General features: G+C 38.8%; 2 long non-coding RNA genes across 3 annotated transcripts in view; one reads left to right on the top strand and one right to left on the bottom strand.

Annotated features, from left to right (window-relative positions):
- Nucleotides 1–22,265, top strand: part of LOC141768336 (uncharacterized) — a 141,002-nt gene that overhangs the window by 64,663 nt on the left and 54,074 nt on the right. The gene's annotated exons all lie outside the window — the stretch shown is intronic.
- On the bottom strand, nt 13,778–14,786 carry LOC141768631 (uncharacterized). Of its 2 annotated transcripts, XR_012594128.1 has the most exons (3): nt 14,626–14,786; nt 14,385–14,521; nt 13,778–13,901 (listed from the first exon to the last, which is right to left on the bottom strand). It is a non-coding gene; the product is annotated as an uncharacterized LOC141768631 (long non-coding RNA). The 2 variants fall into 2 exon arrangements; XR_012594127.1 differs by lacking the exon at nt 13,778–13,901 and having other exon boundaries at nt 14,081–14,521.

Here is a 22,265-nt window from a genome sequence, read left to right as displayed (position 1 = left end):
CCTCCCTTTTCACCCCCTTCATTGATTCCAAAATCAAGAGGCAAACGACTCCCAAGACGTTTAAGCACACTCCATTCCCCTCCTTTGCAAACTAAAGGGGCTGGATCTGGTCTTTTGTCTGAACCCATGACCTGCTATTCCTCTGCATATATATTCCTCTGTCAGCCTGAGGACATGGGGACTCACTTCACCTAGACTGACTGTCTTAAACAATTTGTGCCTCGTTAAGAGCGTGTGGGTACATCATTTACGGGGGGGCAAGGAGGGAGGGGTGAAGGGTATTGAGAGAGAAAGGCAAAAAAGCCTGTGATGAAGACGAGGGGAGGACAGGTCAGGTGGCAAGCTACATCTTTAACATAGCTGCTATTGATTTTAGATTCTCCCCATGGGAGAGACAAAACGTCAGATGCACAGTGTGAGTAGTTAGCACGTCTGTCTGTGGGATGTTGGTGGTAAGCAACAGTCTGAATGCATCAGGGACACACATTACTGTGATTTTATATCTAATGAAATCATAGGAAGCTGACAGCAGCCATACACAGAGCACAAAATACTTTTTTCTGTGAACATACATTTTTTTTTTACTGCACCATTTGGTGTATTTGACCTGTTTTCTCTGCGCTTCCGCCACAACCGCGGCCAGATCCGACCTCTGAAGGAAAAATATTTATTCATTTAGTTTCTGAGAATTTAAAGATGAGGACATTTTCAATGTGTTACACTATACTATAATTTGAACTGACTTTCCCTGTTCAGTAATGTACAGTGAAACTACAAATTTGATATGGTCATAGGAACATTTTGAGCAGCTTCTCAGTAAATCTAATTTGGAAATGTTTTTTTTATAATACTAGGGCTTCTTTTGTAACATTACATATTCAAGACTTTTATTGTTATATGATGTGTAATAAATAAGAGTGTCAAAGTTAACGCGATAATAACACGTTAAAGCAAATTCGCTTTAACGGCACTAATTTCTTTAGCGCATTAATGCAACTTGCGATTTTTAGGTTCTAGCGGGCTCAGTTTTGTCATACTAGCTTGTCAGGAAGGAGGTGAAATAATAACGCTTCAAACCTACACTAAATTTTGGCGAGGAAAAAACTGTCATGGCCATTTTCAAAGGGGTCCCTTGACCTCTGACCTCAAGATATGTGAATGAAAATGGGTTCTATGGGTACCCACGAGTCTCCCCTTTACAGACATGCCCACTTTATGATAATCACATGCAGTTTGGGGCAAGTCATAGTCAAGTCAGCACACTGACACACTGACAGCTGTTGTTGCCTGTTGGGCTGCAGTTTGCCATGTTATGATCTGAGCATATTTTCTATACTAAATGCAGTACCTGTGAGGGTTTCTGGACAATATCTGTCATTGTTTTGTGTTGTTAATTGATTTCCAATAATAAATATATACATACATTTGCATAAAGCAGCATATTTGCCCACTACCATGTTGATAAGAGTATTAAATACTTGACAAATCTCCCTTTACGGTACATTTTGACCAGATAAAACAAATTCAGCTTAATTTTTAAGTGTGCTCCGGCTGGTGGGCGGTGCTTGGTATTTCCTCAACTGATCTCATCATGACTCAACAAACTTTCTCATTTTACAGCTAAGCAGTACACTACAAGATGTTTCTGAAAACATTTGAGGCGAGAAATGGGCATTACAGTAACAGAATATTGATTCATATTTAATCAGCGCTGCCTAGTTTAACTGTTGATTGACAGCTGCTCAAAGACAGCGAGGCTCCTGATTGGTTGTTGTCAGGATATAGTGACCGTTTTATAAAAATAACTTTTTTAAAATCATATTTGCTCCACATGTTTTGCGCCATGAATACTTTAGGAGAGGCCACATCATACTAGTATTTTTTACAAAAAGTACGACACAGAATGATTCTCTAAACCGAAAGCATGAACACAGTGTTTGTTTTTAAATACACAGTATGAACTTCTGACAATTCATTTGTTTTTTAATCAGGCTGCATTTTGGACAAATTAGACTTGAAACAGTCTGAACGTAGTTCATTGAAATACTGCGATGAGCCAAAGATGAAAAGCATGTTGAAATGCTTACCTTTCATTAACTACCAATTCACTATTGTATATGGAAGAGGTCAGAGAGAAATGCCTGCACAAGCATCAACAATATACTGTATAGAGTGTAGTAAATAAAGCATGAAAACCCTCTCTGGGAAAAAAAGAAGGACTGCTAATGTCGTTTGAAGTAAGCAATAAGGCATTGAAAATGGTGCATTTAAGAGAAAAAATATTACCATTTGAAATGGACTCAGCTGTTGTCTGTTAATTAGATGTCCTTGAGAGATAGGGGTTGCCTTCAAAAGCAACAATAGATCTTTTCATCATGTTTCTATGGCTTCGCTATTTAGGCCCAGACTGTTCAAGGCAACCGCTAGAGCCCCATCTTTGGACCATGCTGCTTTTTTTTTTTTGTCTTCATCATTTATATATCATTTAGAGTCACTGTTATATCCTTATCTAGATATTTCAATTACATGGCTTCTTTGCCACAATGTGATTAATTGAATCACTGGTTTGCACAGTATTATTGGTCCACTGTGAATACGTAATGGTTTTGCAGACCACAAAAGCCACCACTCATGTGTCTGTATAGTAGGGTCCACTCATGGGAGGAGATGTAGCCCAATCGTGGATTCTTTCTGTGGCTATGAATAAGGTCTAACATGTATATCATTACAATCATTATGATGTAGGTTTATTTACCATTCATATCCGTTCTTGATCTGTAAATAGAAGTAACAATACGGAAATATAAAAAATACTTTCTTTAAAACAACTCATTTCACTTTAAATTATAATCCTTACGTTTTTCATCAAGCCAATAGCCTTTCAATGTATTTCCACTCAGTAGTTATCTCTCTCTTTAGTAGTTTCCATTGGCGGAGTCCGCCATCCCCTCACTGGATTCAAATTGCCTAACTATGCACAAGGAATTCACAGGAAATGGTGCAGCATGTAATCCAGTGTTACTCTTTTTAATTTTATCTCAATGATATCAGCCTCAGTGTTTACTGCTCACTCTCCTAACACCGTATCAGAGACGTAGTAAACATTTGTTGCTGCTTCGCATTAAAAGAATAAATGTACTTATTACTAGGTATATATAATCATATTTTCATGTATTATATCATTGAATTATTATTATTGATGCAATAAAATGTTCAGATAGCTCATTTTATTACTACTTTATATAATGTTGGGCAGTTGAATCTATAACACATTTTTTTGTCTGTTCTAAATGTACCTTAAAGGGAGATTTGTCAAGTATTTAATACTCTTATCAACATGGGAGAGGGCAAATATGCTTGCTTTATGCAAATGTATGTATATATTTAGTATTGGAAATCAATTAACAACACAAAACAATGACAAATTTTGTCCCAAAACCCTCACAGATACTGCATTTAGCATAAAAATATGCTCCAATCATAACATGGCAAACTGCAGCCCAACAGGCAACAACAGCTGTCAGTGTGTCAGTGTGCTGACTTGACTATGACTTGCCCCAAACTGCATGTGATTATCATAAAGTGGGCATGTCTGTAAAGGGGAGACTCGCGGGTACCCATAGAACCCATTTACATTCACATATCTTGAGGTCAGAGGTCAAGGGACCCCTTTGAAAATGGCCATGACAGTTTTTCTTCGCCAAAATTTAGCATAAGTTTGGAGCGTTATTTAGCCTCCTTTGCTAGTATGACATGGTTGGTACTGATGGATTCCTTAGGTTTTTCTAGTTTCTTATGATATCAGTATCTTCACACTAGCTTTAAAACTGAGCCCGCTACAACCTAAAAAACCCAAGTTGCTTAAATGTGTCAAAGAAATAAGTGGCATTAAAACTAATCTGCGTTAACGCGTTATCACGTTAACTTTGACGGCCCTAAAAATCCTGAATCTTCTAATTTCACAATCACAAAATTTCTCGGGGGGAATTTTTAGTCGGGTGCATCAAGAACCAACTTTGTAATGTCGCAGTGAGAGGAGAGACTTGACGCAGCAGTCTGGTGTGCATAAGAGGTTTCCCTTCCCCTGAATCAGTAGTGCACAGAGCAGGTTAACAGTCCCGCGCCCAGGGAGATGAAAAAGCATAAATTAAAGCGCTCCCTCAAGGAGAAGAGGGGGGGTGCTGGGTTACCGAGGCATTATCAGCGCCGGGTGAGAAGCACACAGAGCTCAGTTTCATCCTCATGTTCTTTGTTAACACAAAGGGGGTCACCTCCATATGAAAGGAAATATAATAACACAGAGACCCTCGCACAATGGCTGACTGCTGACAAATTCTCACCTAATTCTGCCCTCATATCCACCGCTCTAAACTTGGGCTCTTTCAGGGAGAGAAGCATCAAGGCTATGGTGGTACGGTGCAAAAAAAAAAAGAGGAAAAAAGGACGTGTGGAATACAATATGTTTGCTGATGAAAAATATATCACAAAAAAATAAAACAAACACGCACATGCTCACTTGAGAAATGTTTTAATTATATACAAAAGAATGTAGCTAATAAAGGAGGGAATTAAGGCAAATGCTCTGAGCGATTGCGGGAATTTGGCCAAAAGGAAATGAGTTGCCTCCCTCTCTCTTTCTCTCTCGCTGCCTCCCTCTCTCTTTCTCCCTCTCTCTCCCCCACCATTAAAAAGCCTGCAACTTCAAGCAGTTTTTTAATCAGCTAAAAAACATATGTGGCTTTGCAGCTAAGACAGCTTGCCCAGGCGCTGATAAATGCCTATCACTAATTTGCATACGGTAGAAGCTACCCTTTAATCAGAACCTCTAATCCCTGACGGTATTAATGATTTTTTTTTTCTCCTCGTATAGTATCATGTTTGCTAATTCCAAAGTGATCAGCTTCTTGTATGCGTCTCTTTTTTTGTGCTGGCATAATGGCCGAGTTGAGAACTTCTGTTATCCTACTTTGGCACATAATTAGGACTACAAAGGGGGACAAATCGCGCTGAATGGGACTCACAAAGAAGAGCTCCCTTTTTCAACCCCTTCTTTTCTGCTGAGCTCTCGTTAACAGTTGTGTCACTTCATATATAGCCGCAGAAATGGGGAGAATGTAATGCCAAATCTGGAGTATGCGACAGCGCTTAAGAGTTCTTCCCGGGCATGGAGAAAAATATCAAAATTTACCATGTAATTAAAATGTCTATCACCCCTCGGCTGGTTTAGAGGTTGCATTTTCCCCTTAAAGTGGCACTCTAGGCTATGAAACACTCCTCTTAATTTCTCCACTAAGCACCTTGCAGAATGCTCGTCTATGACCTTGTTTTCTGTTTTCATGAAACTAAAATCCGCTCTCACTTTACTGGATTAAAGACCAAAGTTTGTGATACGTCGAACAAAAACTGAAAATATCATTAGTGCGATGAGGATATTAATAGCATAAGAGTGAGTGAAATATTCCTGATATTTACTGTACAAAAAACGAAATAGCTGAAAAGGGGTACGGCCTGTAGTTTTGGGTCACAATACTGTACGTGTAAGCGCTGGATTAAAAATGAAAGGGAAAAAGAAACAGAATGTCAACTAGGTGCACATGACAGCTGATTTATACAATTCATTTGGGCCATTACTTTTCATTAAAGATCAAATGAAATGGGTACTTACTTACTAAGAGGCCTTTGGGGAGCTGAATTGCAGAGAAGAAAGAAGATTAAACTTTACATTCAGCCCCAAATTTAATTCAGAAGTAATCAATCGCATAATGGGCCAGCAACTGTAGCCGGGGTGATTGAAATGAAATTACCATATTTTTAATCTTAATTTTCCACACTGTTTATCTGACACTGTCAATATAAAATACAAACAGATAATGAAATAGCATTATATTGACACTACAATCATCTCTCGAGCAGCCCTCTGTGATTAAACCGCTGGAATGTTTGATTACATTTTGTTGGCTGACATTACAAATGACACGGATGCTTCGCCGAGACTTGCTGCCGGCTGGAAAATGAGCCTATCCATCAAGGACTCCTGGCAGCTTCTCCCTTCCAGTCGATGGCTACTGCCAACGGTCTGGGCACCCTTCTGTCAAGCCGTTTAGCACCCTCGAAGAGGGGGTGGGGGGGTGCTGTTAGGGGGTGGAAGGAGGTTGAAAAAGATGGGGGGGACAAGGGGGTGAGACGAGTGATTCACGGCTCCCTTGCTCCGCTAATGATACAAAAGCAAAGGAGTCACAGAGTGGGAGAGAGAAAAATGTCCCAGGCAACATATCGCCCATGCAGGTGTCTCTTGGCGTACCATAAAGGGACCATAAAGCCCTCACAATGCAAGGCCCACTGTCTGCAAATCAACAGCTCAGCTGCTGCCCTGGATTAGGACGCCACTGCAGCCATCAAGCCCCGTCCACTGCTACACCTAACACCATGAATAGCCTAATTACTTTTTAAGGGGCTCATCAATTTGCTCTTTGGAAATTTTGGAGAGAATTCCAACAGCAACGGGAACAATGGGAATAGTTTATAATATTCACACACGGGCCAATCTGTTTTTTATTCTTCATACATTCATTTAACAACTTTTACTCTCAAGTTTGAAGTGACTTAATGCTCCTTGCAAACACATTGAAAATACTAATTATTAAGTATTTGCATACCTTACATATATATTTATTTTAGGACTGTCGAATTGATAATAATGTGTTAATGCAAATTCATTTTAACGGCACTAATTTCTGTAATGCATTAACGCAACTTAGTTGACTCGGTTGTAACAAAAAAGTAATCCATTGGTACCAACTATGTCATACAAGCTTGTTGAAGGAGGTTAAATAACGCTCTAAAGTTATGCTAAATTTTGGAGAGGAAAAACTAGCATGGCCATTTTCAAAGGGGTCCCTTGACCTCTGACCTCAAGATATGTGAATGTAAATGAGTTCTATGGGTACCCACGAGTCTCCCCTTTACAGACATGCCCACTTTATGCTAATCACATGCAGTTTGGGGCAAGTCATAGTCAAGTCAGCACACTGACACACTGACAGCTGTTGTTGCCTGTTGGGCTGCAGTTTGCCATGTTATGATTTGAGCATATTTTTTATGCTAAATGCAGTACCTGTGAGGGTTTCTGGACAATATTTGTCATTGTTTTGTGTTGATGTTGCAAATAATTAGCGCATTTTTGTATATCTGTTCAAAATGTACCTTTTTAAAGGGAGATTTGTCAAGTATTTCATACTCTTATCAACATGGGTGTGGGCAAATATGCTGCTTTTTGCAAATATTTGCCACATCAACAAAAAACAATGACAAATATATTATCCAGAAACCCTCACAGGTACTGTATTTAGCATAAAAAAATATGCTCAAATCATAACATGGCAAATTCAAGCCCAACAGGCAACAACAGCTGTCAGTGTGTCAGTGTGTTGACTTGACTATGACTTGCCCCAAACTGCATGTGATCATCATAAAGTGGGCATGTCTGTAAAGAGGAGACTCGTGGGTACCCATAGAACCCATTTTCATTCACATATCTTGAGGTCAGAGTTCAAGGGACCCCTTTTGAAAATAGCCAGTTTTTCCTCGCCAAAATGTATGCTATGTAGCCTCCTTCATGGCACCAATGGATTCTTTAGTATTTCTAGTTTCATATGATAGCGGTATCTTCACTCTAGCTTATTATTGCATTAACTTTGACAGCCCTAGTTTTTACTAATTCATTCATTTAAAAAAATTCATCACCTACATGCATTAATTAATCCATTGATTCCATTATGATTCAATATCCAGAATGTATTGACTTCTTTGACCCCCTCAAATCACAAATGTTTCAAAAACGTAAATGTTTTCTCTCAAACGGAGCTCATTAACTCCGTCATTGGGTCTGTTTCATCTGGGGTCATCAAAACAAAAATGAACACCACTGTTGCTACATTTCACAAATGAGCATTACAGAGAAAGAGGCTGATTTTCAGTGTAACCCTGAAGCTAATCTCCAAACTGTGGCTGAGTTTTGCTTCCAAATGACACTCCGATTAGTAAATCTCCTGCATTGTGCAGCCTTTACACATCTGCACAGACATACTGTGGGAACACCACTAATCTATCCAACCACCTGTTGACGTGACACAGCATTTGCACTGACGCTGAAGTGGGAACCTCAGGTAGTGTTCTTAACCCTACTAGAGTTACTGTAGTGCAGGGGTCTCAAACTCGCGGCCCGCAAGACGATATTTTGTGGCCCCCACCTTGATATGAAAGTTTAATGTTAGTGCGGCCCGCAAATTTTTTTTTTTTTTATAAAGTTTTTTATAAAGTTTTTTTTGGGGGCATTTTTTCATTTTTATTGACAGGACAGTGGATAGAGTCTTGGAAAGGGGGGAGAGAGAGAGTGGATGCGGAAAGGGCCACAGGCCGGATTCGAACCCGGGCCGCCGCGGTCAGGACCAAGTCTTGTTACATGGGCGCCCGCTCTACCAACTGAGCTAACCAGGCGCCCTCGGCCCGCGAGTTTTATGTGAATGGCAGTTTGCCGTTGAAGGTCCCTTTGTTGCGCGAGCCCGAGCTGAACGAACCTACCAATCACAGCGGGGTATATGGCTCCCGGGGACGGGCAATCGGCCGGGCTTGATGCAAGCAGAGAAACATTTCACAACAACTGTGGCGGCGCCCGTGTAACATCGCATAAACTCGATTAAAGCTTGATTTATACTTCTGCGTGTAATCGACGCCGTAGCCTGACGTGCACCTCTCCAGAAATGTAACTACACGTCGCGGCGACGCAGACCGCAACAGCTGTGATTGGTCCAGTCTCTCAGCGATGCTGAGCGGCCAGGACCAAGTTCTACTTCTCTCTGCCTCCATCTTTTCAATGTTTGTTCACACAAATCCACTCAGATATATTTTCTCTTTTCGGCGTTACAGTAATGTAAAAGTTCTGTGGTTCAACAGTTATTAGCTCCAACTCCGCTCAGTTTCTGTTTGTAGTACAAGAAGAAGAAGGAAACTCATAGAGACGCCGCCGCCAACTAGCGGTTTGGTGGTGTAATTGCAGAGCAACACAAACACAGCAGGCACAACTTTATTGCGGAGTGACACCAAGTGGAATGAATATATATCTTGTCTTTTTCAAAGCCTGCAGTGAAGAGAAAGGTTGGTGACGAGCACAGACAATTTCAGGAAAAGTGGGAGACGCAATAGAGGCCATGTTCAGAAGAACCGTTCATGTTCTTCAATGTTCCATTAATGTTCAGGACAGTTCATGTTCAGAAGAACCCATTCAAGTTAAAGAACTGTTAATAATGACGTTTGAGAAGATTGTTTTTTTTTTTAACAAAGCTTTTTTTGTGGAATACCTGATGCGGCCCAGCCTCACCCAGACTCTGCCTCCAGCGGCCCCCAGGTAAATTGAGTTTGAGACCACTGCTGTAGTGAGTGTAGTGTAAGCCGTCTATTCCACGATTCATGTGCACTTGTGTAAGCCCTCAGTGTAGTCAGAAATGTTGGACTGACACTTCTTCAATGACATCCTATTGTTATTACAATATGACAAAGTTATACGAAGGCGGTAAGAACGAGGCTAAGCAGTCGCTCTGCAGCTATCGCAGCTGATGGATGGAGCCGCTGCTTGACAGAAGTGTATGTTACCATAGCGGCACTCTGCTGCTCAAAAGAATGGACCTTGAGAGTTAAATGAGGCTCATATCTGGCTAAAAATGGGAATCTGCTACTACTACTGCTGCTACTGCTACTATTGCCACTGCCGTTACTGCTGCTGAGAGTGAAATACTGTTTGAAATGAAATAAGAAAACATTACATTTTTGTATTTATTGCAATACATTTTGTAGTTCAAAATATATTCAATATGTAGAATATAAAAGTTTTCCTCCAGTTTGAGAACACTGCTTTAGGGAAACGGATTTAAGTCTTCACTGTTGTAGTATATTTCACTTTGCAGTGTCATAGTGTGATGTAAAATAATTGAAACACAATATTTTGTCTCTGTTTTTAGAATGTTAAATGGATGCAGCGTAATTTTTAGTGGTACTATAAAGGATATGTCATTTTGTCTAAATAATCAAATCGCAATTCACAAAATCAAATCAGATTAAAGGAACAGTCTGTAACATTTAGGGGGCTCTATTGGCAGACATTGAATACCATATTAATCAATATATTTTCTTCAGAGTATAATCACCTGATATTAAGAATCGTTGTTTTTTTTTATTACCTTGAATGAGCCGTTCATATCTACATAGGGAGCGGCTGCCATGTTCCTACAGTAGCCCAGAACGGACAAACCAAACACTGGCTCTAGATAGGACCATTAGCATTTTCACATTTTCGCCCCGTAGTTTCCAACACGCTTGGTACATGGGAGAAGTTTCAGTTGGTTGCAATCTGCGACTTCACCGCTAGATGTCGCCAAATCCTACACACTGCACCTTTAAAGGTCCCATATCATGCTCATTTTCAGGTTCATACTTGTATTTTGTGTTTCTACTAGAACATGTTTACATGCTGTAATGTTAAAAAAACTTTATTTTTCTCATACTGTTGTCTGCCTGAATATACTTGTATTTACCCTCTGTCTGAAACGCTCCGTTTTAGCGCATTTTGGCGGAATTGCGTTGCTAGGCAACAGTTTAGGTCCATGTCAGCTGATGTTATTTACATCCACTGCAACAAGTTATAAACTGGGACACATTTAGAATGTTTATGTTTAAAACCGTGTATTGGTCTAAATATCGTACATTTGTGACATCACAAATGGACAGAAATCCTAACGGCTTGTTTCAAACGCACTATTTCTGAATACGGGCTGTGTGTATTTCTCTGTATGTTGAGCATTTTGATAGTTTAACAGTATCGCACTTAAACCTGCTTTATAATATAAAAGACATGAAAATCTCACTTTTTACAATATGGGACCTTTAAAGTGAAAAAAAAATCACCAATCTTCAGTCATATAATATATTAGGGGTGTAAAGATGAACCCATACGTACCATACGTACGAAATCGCTACAGTAGTCTTAGATGCGGCTACATCGATACAAAACTATGAATCCGAATCAACTTTTGTGGGGAATCGGTCAAAAATCTATACATTCAGAAATAGCTCCACTTGAGCTGCTTTTTAGATGTTATGTGTGTGTGTGACAGGCAATCGTTTTGTATTTTGGAGTGGAGGCTATGCTACATTCAACGGCAGCACACAGTTTTGGCTAGCTTGTTTGGCTAAATGTTAGCAAGTGCTAATAAACTAGCATCGCTAGTTTGGACTGACTGGTGTCCCACTGCTAGAATCTCCTCTGGGTCCTAGTGTCCCACTGTTACGCTAATATAGCAAATAGCTGGGTACAGATGGTGTCAACACAGTGTAGTTTTTGGCCATTGTCAGTGGATGACGTGAAATAACACTCGTCTGTGCATCAAGTATTGCAGCAGATTTAGAATGCTGTCTGTGTTATATACATAATAAGGATCTTACCTTATGGTTTCACAATGTGGGACACCATGTCACTAAATCATAGTATTCCATCACATCATCATTACAGATATAAGGCATACAACAGTTGAAATTAAAGGTTATTATCATTAAATTACAACCATGGCCAATGAGCCACAGGAAATATATGACACATCATGAGAATACTATGAATCGGATCGGATCGAAGCTGAATCGGATCATATTGAAGTAGTGTTATATCAAACTTTATCGAATCGTTACATGGTTAACTACCTCGTTCTTGTATCATATCACCGACTATGTATCAGGATGTGTATCGAATCGACTTGAGAGGGAAAGATGCACCCCCCTATAATGTATGTTTTATATGTGTATATACAGTGTGTGTGTATATATATATATATATATATATATAAGGACTTGGAAATGTTTGTTTCATCTCTGAAAAGAACCTTTATTATTTAAGTGCAATTTTGGGTTTGTCTAACATCAATAGCTGTTACGAGTACAGTTGGATCAGCGATCATGAATCAAAACTGTATCAACAACTTCATTAATCCAAACAGCAGTTTATATGAAAGACATTGTAAATCAAATGAAACTTAATCCTTCACCGACAGGCAATCCTTCAAAGTAAGACTGAAAAAGAGGACTTATTTCATTAGTCATGATGACAGTGTTCTCTTGTTTCACAGAATTCCTCAAGACAAAGCCACAGTGGCTCTGTTATGGAAGCAAAGGGTTGTAGTATTTGTGGAATCAGTAGTATCAGCAGTCCTGAAGGTCACGCTGATAAGACCTAGGATTTCCACCTCTGAATTGCATTGTGCTCTGACCTTGAGGCCCCCTGAAGTCGATCAAACCGGCCTAACGGCTGCTCCACCACAGGACAGCCAGGTTCAGAGAGATGTGGAATAACTGAGGATCAGTGCTTAGCCCGGGACCTGGTGAGGCAGAGCCTACCGACACGCTGGAATTATTCAGGTCGGGGAAAAAAAAACCCAAACTGAACTCACTTTCCATGTAACTTTGTAAAGTATTCCTGTAATGTGATGTCTCATTATCTCACTGACATCCTTTCAGTCATGGTGGTTACACTTAATTTTTAACGCGCCTTATTTAGCATTTATACACAATTAATGAATAATTTATAACACATTTAAACGTGTTTTTAATGCAGTTAAAGTGGCAGTAGGTAAAATATTTTTGGCATCATTAGGCGACAATTCCATAATAACCTTTCAACATATTGTAATTCAAGTGTTCTAAGAGATAACTAGACTTCTGCTCCTCCTCATGGCTCTGTTTTCAGGCTTTAGAAAATTTAGCCCGTGACGGAAGACTTTGACCAATCACAGGTCATTTCATTGAGAGAGCGTTCCTATTTGCTGTGTTCCGGTCATTTGACCGGTACTTGGCGTTCCTTCAACAGATTTCACAATGGCGGTGGCGGCGTCACATACGTTCTCATTTTACAGCTAAACAACACTACAAGATGATTCTGAAAACATTTGAGGCGAGAAATAGGCATTAACGTAACATAATATTGATTCATATTTGATCAGCTCGGCCTAGTTCGACCATTTGGTTGGAGTTCGTGAGTGATTGACAGCCGGCTCTCATAGACGGCAGATGGACAGCAGACCTCAGATCAGCTCTTACTGCTTGTTTTCTTCCGGTCTGTGAAATCTTGCAGATGCCGTTAGGAGCACCGAAGCACACAGAGGCACATGATTTTTTTCCAGGTTACCTGTTTCATGTACTACTGTCAAGATATAGCGACCGTTTTATGAAAAAACATTTTTTTAATCATATTTGCTCCAATCTCGCCTACTTCAGCTTCAAGGGCATTTTAAAATGTTTAATAATGTATTTGTCACTAATTGAAACTCTTCCTGTGAGGCATCCGTATGTATATAAACAGTTAATGAATTATTGACAATATAATACAACACAGATCTAATCATATTAAGTACATCATATTTTGCATATTGAAATGAAATATGAAGAATATTTTTGTTCTCTTTATTATAATCATGAATGAAGTGTTTATTTATTCATAACTAGTGCTTCACTCTCTTTGAGCAAATATACCATCTGCTGATGAAGGCCATGAGATGAAGCTTAAAGGTCACCTATTATGCAAAATGCACTTTTCCATGTCTTTTAAACATCACCAGTGTGTCTACAGGCCACCATAGTATCATAAAAGACCATCCTCTCTCTTTTTCTCCTCCTCCGTTTGTCCGGAAATGGGTGCAGAAAAAAAATTCGCTTTTTTCCTTGTATTCTGACGTCATTTGAGAAATGCAAGCCATGTAAGGGTTTCCTGGTCGAACCAGAGAGAACCTTCAGTAGCTGACCCCACCCCACAGCGCGTCACTGTCTCTCCTCCTCAACCGAACTTGAGCAAAGTAGCTCCTGTTAGTCTGCAAGAACCAGCAGAACCGTCATGTACTCCCATCATCTAAATATAACATGTTCTTTCACAAAGGCTTTATGTAATTACACTGTTTAAACAGATGATATTTATATATTATATATATTTGATGTCATGCATGTAGCAGAGTACAGGTAGTAAATAGTGACTTGTAAGCAACACAACACATTTCTGTTTCACAGTCAAACTTTATTTGAGTAGACAGATGACAATATTAATTATTCACAGCATTTGTAATCATCTCACCTGTTAGTTATGTTAACATGGTACAGGAGAAAGTCTTCAGCTCTGGTAAACTATGGTAAGCTAAGCTCCGGTGGTCTGTAGTCATGGTAACACAGAGACAGCTACTACTGTAAATAATATACCATTACTCTGATCTTCCATACATTTATCTTTTAGCAGAAATAATGAACTGACTACTGTTTCACATCTTCTATTTTCCACCCTGATGGTCGCTGTGTTTACACACCGTGTCATAGCGGTAGCATGTAGCTAACCCGTTAGCATGTAGCTACATGCTAACGGGTTAGCTCTGTATCTCCCATCTGCCCACAGCTGTCTGCTCTCCTCTGGGATGATTCTGTCGGTCATTTCTCACAGATGGATCTGTAAAGACAGACGTAAAACAGAGTGTATGTTTACGGTTTACAGAGTTGATGCATGAGGTAAACACTGAGCTAACTAACAGAGCTATAAATAGTATTATTTACCTGAGAGAAACCGTCAGGAAAACCTGGAATCTGGACCGCAGATGTTCATCATGTGTCGCCGATTTCTGATCAGATTCCTCCGGTAACGTGCGCTGGGTGAAGTTTCTGGTTTATAAACTTTAAAGTGGTTTATAAGCTCTATTCTAGCTCCTCTCTCTCCACTCCTCTCAGGCCGCGAGGGGGGCAGGGAGGGTGACGCTGTGTTGTTGAGGACGTTTGATTGACAGAAAACGCTGACCAATCAGAGCAGAGTGGGAGGAGACAGAGGCTACAGACACAGAAATCAGCACTTTTGGAAATGGGCTGAAACAGAGGTTATAGAGACATGCTGGAATGCATGATCTGATTTTTTTTTTGAAAAAAAAACTTCAGAGACATGGTTTGGAGGTGTCTGAGACCTATAATAACTAGTTTAAATGGAGTATAATATGTGACCTTTAAAGCTCCGAGACCTTGAGTTAAAATGTTTTTGTCAAGCTATGTCTTAATGAGTTTTTAACACATGTATCACAGTGTTAATGATTTGTACATGTATATGACAGCTGATAAATGAATGTGTGTTTGTTCATATATCATTACAGATATATAGTATAGCTATGCTGCCTTACTTGTTCATTTACTGTTTATACAACAGTTACGGATACTTCATAAAGGTTATGTAGATACATCATAATAAACACTTAAAAAGTCCTTATATCTGCTTACACCCACATTATATAATGTAATGAAATAAAATGATATAATAATTTACTAAGCATACTGCTAATGAATGCTAAGTAGGGGGTTAAAGTTAAGTGTTAGTTATGCATTTCTCTTAATGAAGCCTTTCACCTCAACACACTATTTAGTGCTGTTAAGTGCATAATCAGCACACTTACATTAACAGCTTAATGCAAGATGTGCAACCTATGATTGGCAGCACAGTTAGAGTAATAACAGACTATTGTATGAGTACATATTGCGGAGTGAAATAAAAACTAGGGCACAAAATTAAGCTAGTTGTAATTAGTAAATCAATCAACACCATCCACAGCAATTTCCATTGAAATGTTGAAAAACTCCTTTACAATATTCCTTGTGACCTGGAGGTGGAACACTAGAAAATAACTCTTCACTTGCCCTTATCAATATCTATTTCAAGATCAGCTCTGCATTGAAATAGTTCCTATGCAAAAAATTAGACGATGGAATGTTAAATCAAACCAGCTTATCTGTGTATCGTCACTTTAAATGTGACATCATAAAATCAGGGTCTTGTCCCCAGTTACACCCAATAAACATTCTCATGGCCTACAGTGCTGATTCTTGTCACATTGTACTATATGATGAGTGATCTTGCACATGAGCTTCTCTCCACCTCCTACAATATCACGTCTGCTCTCCATTATTACATTATTATTCATCTTTCCTTCCTTTTCTTTCACTGAATAAACTATCGCTCTCTCCTCTGCTGTTACGACAATTTAAGAATGATTGACAGAACTCCTAATACGAGGTGTACAAGTTTAGACAGTAGATCAAATATATAATATAATGTAAAATATATAGGCTTATAGTTAATATACAAATGTATAATTCAGTACTAGTAGGTGATTGACAGGTAAAATGGCTTTGGATGACCATTGGATGTTGGAGATCCCTTACACCATTGAATCGCGTATACTCAATCAGTATACTGCATACTAGATTAGCCATTACCAGCAGACTGTTCACACTGAAATATACTCAAGCAATAAGTCTTCTCTGAATCATACGACTGTATCGATCACAACGTTACCCGTCCGAGCTACCGTTGAATCAAAATTGCTTATCACAAATGTAATTCATCATTACCTCTTCCACTCAATTTAATATTTCCAAGTATTACTTTAAGGCAATTTAAAATTATTAAACATTTTAGTGTTCAATATGTTTTCTACAATACATTATATACTGTATGTGAGCTCCCGCGTTTTCCCTTTTAACTCTACCTTAATGTCCCTCACCATCATCCGTAATTATTTTATCCAGTGGTTAATTATTTTAACCATCTGCATCGCAGTCCGCCATTGGACAGTTTGAAGAGCCGCAATGCATTCTGGGGCGGTTGAGTATGTCTCACGTCTCATACTCATACTCTTGCTAATGTAGTATACATCTGGGCATTTCTCACATACAAAACATCCTCATATAGTTGAACGCACTACATGCTCACTATTACGTCATACTTAGTATAAATAGTATGTTAGTGTGCAATTTCAAACAGAGCATAATTTTAAGTTAAGTTTGAAGTTTGTGGCTCCCTCGACTTCAGAGGTGGGTTGATTTGACAAAACATCTCTGCGACTAAATGATGTATTTTATATTGTAAGGTGGACAGCAGAGTGGAGCTCTTCAGATTCAGCATGGAGAGATAATAGTGGTTCAAAGTGACCACCATGACCTTTTAAATCGTAATTCTAGAAGTATATTTTTAGGAATTTGGTTTACTGAATTCCAGCTGGGGCTGGGTGATATGGCCAAAGAATATTATATAATAAAAATAATGTTAGTTTTTTTCAAGCTTGGGTGAGAGTCAGGATTTTAGTATATTTGTTTTTTAAACTAAAACATTGAAATATCATATTATTTAGGACTTATTGTGCAAGATAGTTGAGCATTTATAACAAAAGACCTGCACCTCCTGCAAGGCTAATTCATCTCCTGCTGTGTTTCCTGACAGGACCTCAGCCTGATATCTGGACACAGCTGCTATAGCTAACGTTATCTACCCAGCAGGTAGGGACAGACTGAACAAAGTCGAATCCGCACAATGTTCTGTCGACTCCCGTAACTTCACCTCTCGTAAGCAGAGATAACGTGTCGTCAACAAACGGGCCGAGAGCTCGCATCACTGTGCAGAGACTTTTCTCAGTCTGTCCCTCTCATATACGACTGTTAAGTTCACTATGAGATAGCCGGAGCCAGCCAGCCACCCGGTGCTCATATAGTGTAACTGATCACATCACAGTTTACGTGACTGTTGTGACACAAGACGGCTAATGTGGCCAGCTATCATCTACGTTACTTTTAGACTAGTAATAAACTTTCTGTGCAGGTTTACAAAACTTGATTTTCACAACGTGGACAATTTTGCATTAATCAATTGAATTCAATATATCGCCCTAATTCCAGCTGATCTGGAGAAAATATTATTTTCCACACAACAGGAGTGTTTGAAACCTGTTACCGTACATTGTCCAGGAAAGGCCTCTGTCACTGGCTCACATATCAGACCCTGATGCACCATAAAGTGAAAAATGCCAAGATTCACTCAGAGGAAAAGAGAGGCAATATTGACTTGGAGGAATCTAAGCGTGAAGCTATGACTGTTATACCAGGAGGGAAAAGGACATTGAGATTGTGAGATTATGGCCACAAAGAGCACTTCATATACAGTATCTTTAAAGATGCGATCTGGAGTGTCAAAAAAACAACACAACTGGTGGATACAAAAATATACCAAGGAACCCTTTTTTGTATGAAAAAAATAAAATAAAATAAAATAAAAATCCCCAAATATAGAATTAAAAACAAAAACCCCAACAAATGTTGCCATTGAACTTGTTTCGGGGTTTTGCAGAATATCAATGTTCTCGTGTAGCAATAGGCTTGACCATACAGCACCAGTCAGTCTCCCAAAGTGCCAATCATGGCTGACAAATGTGGACCTGTACATTGGACTACATTGTCAGTTTTCAAAAATGAGCGCCCCATTAATATAGGTGTGTCCTTTGTTTGCCACGAGCAGGAGGGCAAATGTTTTGACTGCAGTGAAAATGTTGTTTTTGAAAGGCTAAACGCCAACAAATATGGATTGAAGCAGAATATTTTGTTGGATAAAAACATGTTGTGAATTTTAGAAATTATTACATCTATTTATTTATTTTTTATTTTTTTTACTTTTGTACAATACTACAATAATGTTTGGAAACAATCCAATGGATCCACCACTGAAATCTAATTCTACAAATAGTATAAAACTAATAATATGAGTATAGCCTAATCTTTATCTGCAACTGTGAAAACTGTGGGTTTAAACAGAATGAACGGACATGCAAAAAAAAAAGAAAGGAAAAAAAAGCTGCCCAGCATTCAATTGTTGATTTAGAATTCAAATATCAATATTATGAATGAAGCTTCTAGCGTTTTTTGACTGCAGTGAAAATGCTGTTTTTGAAAGACTAAACACCACAAATATGGATTGTAGCAGAACATTTCCTTAGATAAAAACATGTTGTGAATTTTGGAAATGATTACATCTACTTTTTAATTATATATATATATATATATATATATATATATATATATATATATATATATATATATATATTATTTTTTTTAACTTTTGGACAATACTGGAGTTATTGGAACTGTTTGGATCTCACACGAGTCGGAAACAATCCTACACAGCTATCTTTTTTTGGAATCCATTATACAAATAGTTTAAACTAATAATATTAGTATAGCCTAATCTTTATCTGCAACTGTGAAAACTAAACAGAATGAATAGACATGCAAAAAAACAAAACTGTGCAGCATTCAAATATTGATTTAGAATGTTAACATTATGAATGAAGCTTCTAGCGTCCATATCACACTTTGTATTCTCATCCAGCCCAAACATCAAGAAAAAGCTCACCTGAGAAGAAATTGGGAACTATACCGTATGTACATAATTGTAGATTGGACATTAAAAGTCACGTTGTCATCAAAAACACTAGGCACAATAAAAAAAACGAAACATATTGTCATTGCTCTAATGATTTTAGTGATGCATTCAGAGACCTCATTTGTAAACACTACAGACTCTGCTGGCTGTGTTTGTCTGTTCAGGTTGGACAGAGAAGACTACTGCTTCACCCAAAGTTGAACATATTCCATTAACCTGTATGGAATTTTTGGAATTTGAAGCCTTTTGATACTTGAACTTGAAGATAATCTCCTACAATCAAATCATTATATATTTGATTTCTGTCTTTAATCAAATGTTTTGTGTAACTATTTGGCCCACATTTTCCCATTATGGCAAAAAGAAGCCTTGATCTCTAATACAAAAGTGACATACAGTAATGGCTATCGGGCGATAACATGACACCTCAGAGAAAGGCCAAGTTGTTACACTGTGGGTGAACTCCCAGTAATACCTCAACAACATAAAATGCTGCATTTTTTTCAATCCTCTTGTAAAGCTCATCCCCTGCAAGCTCCTCACACTCTGAAACCTCGCCTGGCCTTTATAACCTGTTGATGCCACGCTGCTTTTATCCTCTGCAACCTCTAAAATACCTCGAAAATTATGTAATTTCATAATCATTTGGAACTTGTTGACTCTCTGAAACCTCTGCATCTTCTTGATGATGTGCAAAATGTTGTCCTCTGGCCCTTTTATTTCTTAAAACTGCTCAACTCTCTGAAAGATCTTTAACTTTTGCAAATTCCTCTTGTTCAAAATCCAACCTAGCCAAAATCTATTTGCCTTCTTGCAGTTTTTCAGCTCTCCTTTCCTTTTACATCATATTATGTTACAGTATGGCTGCTTGAACAATGTGCTTTGGTATGCCCCACATAGACAAACATATCTGGAAGTGAAAAATGTGAGGAATCAATAAAAAGCAATGGTGTTAAATGGAGATACAGTACTAACCAAACTCGTTTTGTTGTTTCATTCAACTGACAGCAGATGAATCTACTCCATGCAGCCTTGAACAATATTACAGTGAAATTCGGTATCTTAGAAATCAGTTACTTTTTTTTTCAGCATTACCAGCTTTGACACAGTTAAAATCTGACAAGAAAGGCTTCATTCAATGGTGACATCAATACAGAACCTCGACCCACTCCAACGATAAAGAGTTTGTGTCCTAAGAATGGTTTTTATTTTCATGAAGTGTTAACTGTTTGAAAGAAATATCTTTTAAGGAATATCTCCATATGACATCCGCTGAATCCTGCCTTTGAGTTTCTTTTCATACAAATTTGCTTCATTTCAAGGACCAAATATTTTTTATCAGGAGCTTGTGAATAGCCATTGTCTGTGTCTCCCTTAACATTTCAAACTGTACATCTGGGAGGAACTGAACAAATGGAAACAGAGAGAAGAGGTCACGCAGGCCATCCTTTGGTAAAGCTCGTATTGTGGGTGTTGTAATGCAGAGTTTTGCTCTTCATGTCCAAATTGTCTTTTTAGCCACACGCCAATGGCTTCAGAGATGACGGTGTCGGTCGGTCAATCATCCACTCTGGTACAGAATGAAATATCTCAACAAAATACTAAATGGATGCATTTATATAGTGCTTTTATCCAAAGCATTTTACTATTTGACTCTTATTCACCCAATCACATGCACAATGATGGCAGATGGCCAATGCTGACCTAACCATTGGGAGCAATTGCGTGTTCAGGGTTCTTGCCCAAGGACACGTGGACATATGGACAAGAGAAGGTGGATCAAACCATCAACCATTTCATTAGTAGAAGACCCGTGACAACTATCGGATGGTTTGCCATGAAATTTTGTACGGAAACTCATGGTCCCCAGAGGATGAATTCTGACTTAAGTGATTTTCCCAAACTATTCCCTTAGCACCCCATGAGCAGGCACAGGACAATATGAAAATTGATTATCTCACCCAAAATAATTGAGATTCTTAATATTATCCTGATAATAATAAAAATATGCTTAAAACTCTTTAAATGGCACCGCTTTTTCAAGTCACTTGTGATGATATTTGTGATTATCCCGATAATGGAAATTCACTACAATCAACTTATTGTGAGTGTTTTTATCACGATCCATAATAAAATCCTATATTGTCCCATCCCTAACCACGAGGTTGCTTTTCTTGTTTTTTAGTACAATGTCTCAATAACTATTGGATGGATTGCCATGAATTTTTTACAGACATCCAGGGTTCCCAGATGCTGTATCCTAATGACTTGGGTGTCCCCCTGACTTTTCCTTTAGCCATGAGGTTGACATTTGTAGTTTTGATTGAAAAGTCTTGGAAAGACGATTATACGTTATATTAGTAAAGACATTTAAGGCTGGGTATCGGTACTCGATAGGTATTGACCGAAACAACCCAGTACCAAGTAGTATTGAAACTTCTCCAAACAATACCTGCAATCGATCCTTTTTGTGCAGAGATCTAGAAAAAGATGACTGTTTTGCTCTCAGCCAATCACGAGTGTTCTTTGATTTATCGCGATGTGTGATTGGTTCCGCTGCCGCAGCAGCTACAACTCATACAGCCGAGATTGCCAGCCTGCCCACGGCTCTGAACACGGAGAATTCTAAGCAGCTAACGGTGCTTACAGTGTTAACAATGGCAACAAGTGGTGACAGAGCTAACACTTAACCTAGGAGGGAACAGGAGGGTGGCCGTTACGCTTCCGCGACAACCACAGGGGATGGAAAAGCTGTGTTCACGTTTTTTTCTTTTTGGAATTCTTTGCAATGGGAATGCTGCATTTGTACACTTTGCTACAAATGGCAGCAGCGTGACGAGGTGCTGAGCGTCTATTCTGCGCTGAGCGCTGCACGTTTGGTGTTTTTTTTCTGGTCGTCGAGACTTGAAAAATTTTCAACTTTGGGTAAAACTCCACAATGACCAGTCGT

This window comes from Sebastes fasciatus, chromosome 5 (genome assembly GCF_043250625.1).
Source record: "Sebastes fasciatus isolate fSebFas1 chromosome 5, fSebFas1.pri, whole genome shotgun sequence".
In the NCBI taxonomy this organism is placed as follows: domain Eukaryota; kingdom Metazoa; phylum Chordata; class Actinopteri; order Perciformes; family Sebastidae; genus Sebastes; species Sebastes fasciatus.
This window is presented reverse-complemented; position numbering and strand designations above follow the sequence as displayed.